Here is a 6,767-nt window from a genome sequence, read left to right as displayed (position 1 = left end):
TAAGACAGTTAATGTTTTAAGCATAAACCTTGATAAATATATTATATTTTATTTCTTATTTTATAACCTTTTTTCTGTGGTGTGTGACTTAGGAGAGATGTTATATTTTCTATTCGATCTGTTTTTAATAATAAAGTAATTGTCTAAGTCTGGACTGTTGAGGAGAGTCATGAAATGGTTTTAGTATGTTTGTGAAGCTGAAACTGTGAAAGTGTAAATAAATGCCATTTAAATGACATACTCTCTGCATTCACTACTTTCTGTTTACCAGCACTTCTTTGTTCACATAATTACAGGTACTTACAGAGAGAGAAAAAAAACAGAAAAAAAAAAATCATGGTTCAATCCAAAAGAGAAGTTTTACAATAATGCAGTGCATTGTTGTGTCCTGTTGTTATTAGATCATGATTTGAAGACTGATACACAAATGGTACGAAACCATTAAGGAGAGGTTTTGCCACTGGTTTGTTTCATTAAAGGAGATCAGCAATGGTGCTTCTGTACCTTTTAGTTTTTCTTTGTCATATTGTGTCATTGTCTTATATGTCCTCAGCAGTGACACAATTGATTTGCTCCTCAGAAAGTGTTAGCGTTTGGGGCAGCTACCATGGTAAGATCTTTTTGTTTTTCGATGATTTACTCAGTTTGATCTACCTCAGATCCTTACCAGCAAAAGATAAGTGATAATTATTAAAAACTCAATGGATGTTTTTTTTAAATAGATTTTTCCCCAAAACATTTCTTTCGATTTTTAATTTCAATGTATGTATTAATTACTGTTTATTTTTCAAATGATTTTTATGAATCATGAGTTCATGAATCACCTCATGTGGGATTTGAATATATTTTCATGATTCTGTTTGATGTCATTGTTATGTAATTTAAAACAGCCAATGCTCTCTTAAACCAGGGCCATTGTATTACCTGTCAGTGACTGCATCCCCCTGCTCTATAGGAATGACCTCATACAATTTAACATATACAGTAATTCCAAGTAAGTTGAAAAGATGAAAGATGAATGCTTTATATTGGTTATATTATGCATATAATGTTTACTTTATGGAACTGCCCTTCACAATTCAAAACTTATCCTGTTTAATATTTTTAATAATAAGTACACTTAATAATAATAAAAATGTATTATTAATCATTATTATTATCAATAATTATATATTTGTATTTTTTTTATTAATCATTTATTTGCTTTGTTTTGTCCTTTAGTGTTCACAACCACACGGATGGGGTTTCATGCTCTTATTTACTACAAAGGTCAGCTGTGGTTGGATCACATGCAGCCAGATGTTATTTGTGAAGATTTAAAAATATGTGACATCATCAAAGGAGGTACAGCATATTAGACTGTTTTACTACATCCCTTACAGTACCTAGTGTTTCAGCAGTGCATTAATCTCATTCTCACTAATGAGACCACATTCTTGTTTTAGAAACACTTCGTGAAACAATTCCAATTTATGTGAGGACATTTTATCCCCCTGAGGTGAGCAATCAACAGTAATGCCAATACAAATTACTTTTATGATTGGGATGTATACAAATATATAGCAAAATGATATAATAATATATGTCATATAACAAATTTTCACCACAGGAAACATTTTTTTCCAGTCTAGGTTTCAACACTAACAATTTACTCTTTCCAAAATAAATGTGTTATATCTTTATGATCAAGTCGAGATAAAAATATATATGTATTTTATGTATTTTGCCTTCTAGGGTGAATTTCAGGTTTATGTGAATGTGACATTTGTTGATGACCTTGAAAACATGCAAACAGTCCATTTCAATATCACTGGGCAGGTGAAAAATCATGATGTTATGAGCAAAAGTTTTCAACAGATGGGAGGGATGTAGGACAAGCTGAAAATGGTATGCTGTTTCTTTTTCTCTTTTTCTCAATTTTTTTTTCTCAATTTTTTTTTTTTTTTTGAGCAGATATTCCATTCTGTGTTCTCTGATAAGATCAAGTGATTGTCAGTGGTTAATTCATATTCATAAATCATTAAAGCAAAGCCATCTCAAAGTATTGATAATTTTTTAATGCCATTTTGATGGCAGTAAAATTGACATGGGCACTGGCTTTGATCAGACTTGTAAAAACACATTATACACTGGTCGATGGTTCTAATGTGTTTGATATAAAACAACCTAATGACATTTATAAACTTTTTTTCCCTATAGGTGAGAAGTTTTGACTAGTCCAGCAGTGTGATGCCACACTTCCTCACGTGAACAGCAAGGAGAAAGGAAATACCAATTTGTAGTTTCAGTGGACTATTTTAATACATTAAATATTTGCAGAAATTGTATGTCATCATGTTTGTGATGGTGAAGTATAAAACTGAATAAAGTCATGCACAGACGGTACCCACTACATTGTTTCGTGATTTCATCTCATGGACAAACTTCCTTTTTTCAACAGTTCCCTGTTCACAACAAAAAACACTGGCACTTAACAAAACACCTGCGGTGGGTTTCAAACCAAATGTGTTTTACAAAAGTACACTACAGTGCATTGTTAAAAGCAAGAACTTTTTTTTACAGAATAGTTGTTCTGTTTAAATCCCAGCCTCTAAACTTGTACATAACCATTCTGACTATGAGAGTTTTGGCCACTGGTGTTGTTCATGAAGGATAGCAGATATGGTGCTTTTGTGCCCTTCAACTTTTCTTTGTTTTATTGCATTATCTTGTGTGTCATCTGTGATTGCAGAGAGAAGATTATTATGTTCCTCAGAACATCTTACTATCTGGTACACATTTGATGGTAGGTGGAATATCAAATATTTGTAAAAATCACACATTCTCTCACACACACACGCACATATATACAGTATGTACATATCAAAAGTACAGTAAAAACAGTAATTTTGTGACATAATACAATTTATAATAAATGTATTCCTGTGATGACAAAGCTGAATTTTCATTTAATCTTCAGTTTTACGTGATCCTTCAGAAATCATTCTAATGTGCTGATTTAGTGCTCAAGAATGCTTTCTTATTATTATCAGTGTTGAAAACAGTGCTGCTTAATATTTTTTGTGGAAACCATGATAGATTTATTCTTTGATGAATAGAAAGTTCAAAATAAATATAAATATTTTGTAACATTCTAAATGTCTTTAATGTCACTTACGGTCAATTTAATGTGTCCTGTCTGAATAAAAAAAAAAAAAAAAAATCAGATTTTAAAAAAGTTTAAAAAAATTACTGACCCCAAAGTTGTCACAGTTTAGTTCAAAAATATAATTGGAAACCTACCTACATATTATTAATCCACAATATATATATATATATATATATATATATATATATATATATATATATATATATATATATATTTTTTTTTTTTTTTTTTTTTTCAACATTCAGTATTTGAGAATACTCTCTTTCATCAGGGCCGTTGTATTACCTGTCAATGACTGCTTCTCCCTGCTCTCTTGGAGTGGATTTGTTCTCTATAACTTATACAGTAATCCCAAGTAAGTTTATGAAAGATTTATACTACATATACATTTATACTAAAGATTTATATTACACAATATGGAACAGCCCTTGTTTAATTTAATTAATTAAACTGATATAGCTTAACTAACTCTGATGTGAGCTGATGACATTTGACTGGTTTTGTGTTTCAGTGTTCACAATCAACCGTATTGGTTATTATGGCAGTGTTTACTACAAAGGTCAGCTGTGGTTGAATCACGAGCAGCCAGATGTTCCTTGTGAGGATTTCAAAATATGTTACATCATCAAAGGAGGTACAACATGTTAGAATGTTTACTGTATTATCTTGCACTGTAGTGATGCAGCTGAGATATCAATGAGATTGCTTCTTTGTTTCAGAAATACTTCATGCAACCTTTCCATTGTACATAAAAAAGTTTAATGGCCCTGAGGTGAGCAGTCAATATAATGCTTTATCCGCTCCAATTTAAATGTAATGTATTATTTTAATTTGATTCCTCAGAAATGAAGTATATTAAAATATGTGACCCTAGATGACAAAACCATTCACATGGGTAAATTTTATGAGATTGAGATTTATAAATAATCTGAAAGCTGAATAAATAAGCTTTGCATTGACGTACGGTTTGTTATGATAGGACAATATTAAGCCGAGATATAGGCTATTTGAAAATCTGGAATCTGAGGGTGTAAAGAAATTGAAACATTGAGAAAATCGCCTTTAAAGTTGTCCATTTATGTTCGCGATTGTGCTGCATTCACTCACAAAAATAAATGTTTTATATATTTACGGTAGGCAATTTATAGCCTGACTACGTCAGACTTCGTACTTCCGCTCAATTTCAGTTTGCTTCTGTACTCAGTCTGAAATAGCGACCTTTCTTCCCGTTTTCCTCCGGCCTCAAAACAGCCGGCCAATCAACGAACAGAGGGCGGGCTGAGAGCTGTGACGTAGACGCTGATTGTACCGTGAATGCGTAGATTTACGTCACATAATCTGCAAAAGTCGTTCACAGCCGTGCACACTCCGGTATTTCGCTTGATGGTTTTGTTTTCACATCATACATGTGTTTACAGTGGAAGTTCGATGCGGTTGAGCCTGCGCATAGCACACATCATAACCAAACATTATGTGATTGGCTTACGGGTAACCAATGATTTTAAACTTCAGACAAGCGCGAGAAAGAAAACGCTTTTCAATTATGCCCTTCCAGACTCTGTCTACGAAGCAAAGCGAAGTTTGGTATTACCAGGCTAGGAAATGTACAAAATTTCTTCATGGAACATGACCTTTACTTAATATCCTAATAATTTTTGGCTTATTTTTGGCTGTAAAAGAAAAAATATATAATTTTGACCCACACAATGTATTGGCTATTGCCACATACATGTATATACCCGTGCGACTTGTGACTGGTTTTGTGATCCAGGGTCACATATACACTATATTAATATAAATAATAATAATAATACAAAATAGAAATATGATTAAATGCTAATTAAACAGATTGCCATATTTTACTTTCCAGGGAGAGTATCAGATTTATCTGACTGTAAACGTTGTTGATGACCTTGGAAACAAAGTGGCATTACAATTCAATGTCTCTATAGAAGCAAAAAATTATGGGAATAAGAATAATTTTTTTGTCCCACAGCTGGGAGGACAATAGGGCAAAATACATGGAGTACACAGCTGCTTCTTCTTCTTCTCTTTTTTTTCTTCTTCTTTTTTTTTTTTTGAAGTAGATTAAAAAAAAAAGTCATTATTTATTCTGCATTTTCATTTTGTTTTCTGAGCAGATCAAGTCAGTGGTTAATGCATATGAGTGTCACTGTAATGATTGCTCTGGAGTTCTTAGTGTGCATGCCAATTTTTTTTATTAATTTACTAGAATGACTGTTTTGATACCAGGTATCTAAATAACATTTAGATTCTGCCAAATAGGAAAGACCGCACCCCTTCAGCCTGCACAGCAGTCTGTCAATTAGGAACCTGATTCTCCTTCCTGAATGGCGCATTATCAGCTGCTGAGTATTATCATTCATTCAGAATCGCCGTCCTGTTTGAAGTTTAGACAGACTGAAATAAAGGAGGTTAAAATAAGAGCCCTGGGCAGCTTCATTCACAGTGTCTGCCAGCAACCAAGAGTTGCTCTTACACATTTCTTCTGTGAGACATTACCTTATGGCACTTGATCACAGAAACACGAGTCACCATATAATATATTAAGTTAAAAGTTATAGTTATATAATTTGTTAGTATATATTTTTGAAAGTGTTTCTGTGTATTGATTGATTGTCCACTATTCTAAAACAAACATTCCATAATAATAAAGAGCTTTAATAATTATAAAAGCATATACTAGTGTATATATGTACTGTGTGTGTCTGTCTGTCTGTCTTAAACCCTACGTTATGGGGATATTGGTGGCAGTATCCAAAATCATTGTCCTTGTGGGGACATTTTTTTGGTAAATTATATATATATATGTGACCCTGGAGCACAAAACCAGTCACATGGGTAATTTTTTTTTTTTTTTTTTGTAAATAAAACCGAATAAATATGCTTTTCATTGATGTATGGTTTGTTAGGATGGGACAATATTAAGCCGAGATACAACTATTTAAAAATCTGGAATCTGAGGGTGTAAAAAAAAATCAAAAAATTGAGAAAATCTCCTTTAAAGTTGTCCATTTATGTTCGCGATTGTGCTGCATTCACTCACAAAAATAAATGTTTGATATATTTACGGTAGGAAATTTACTGGAACATGATCTTTACTTAATATCCTAATGAATTTTGGCATAAAAGAAAAATGTACAGATTTGCCACAAATAGACCCATTTGCCACAAATATACCCGTGCTACTTGTGACTGGTTTTGTGATCCAGGGTCACATATATAAATTATAGAATTAGTATTATTGCATATTATCATTACAACTTAACATCCAAGAAAATTGATTGTTTTCTATGTTAATTGTCAAATGTAATTTATGTGATGGCAAAGCTGAATTTTCAGCATCATTAATTCAGTCTTCAGTTTCACATGATCCTTTAGAAATCATTCTAATATTCTGTTTTAGTGCTCAAGAATCATTTCTTATTATTATCGAAGTTAAAAATAATAACAATAATGCATACAACAATACATTTTTCAGGATTCTATCTGTAATGTCTTTAATGTCACTTTTTTGTTTTTAAATTTCTCCTTGCTGAATCAACATATTCTGTCTGTTTTAGTAGAGAGAGAGAGAGAGAGAGAGAGAGAGAGAGAG

This window comes from Scardinius erythrophthalmus (assembly GCF_964197995.2).
Source record: "Scardinius erythrophthalmus genome assembly, chromosome: 9".
NCBI lineage: Eukaryota > Metazoa > Chordata > Actinopteri > Cypriniformes > Leuciscidae > Scardinius > Scardinius erythrophthalmus.
This window is presented reverse-complemented; position numbering follows the sequence as displayed.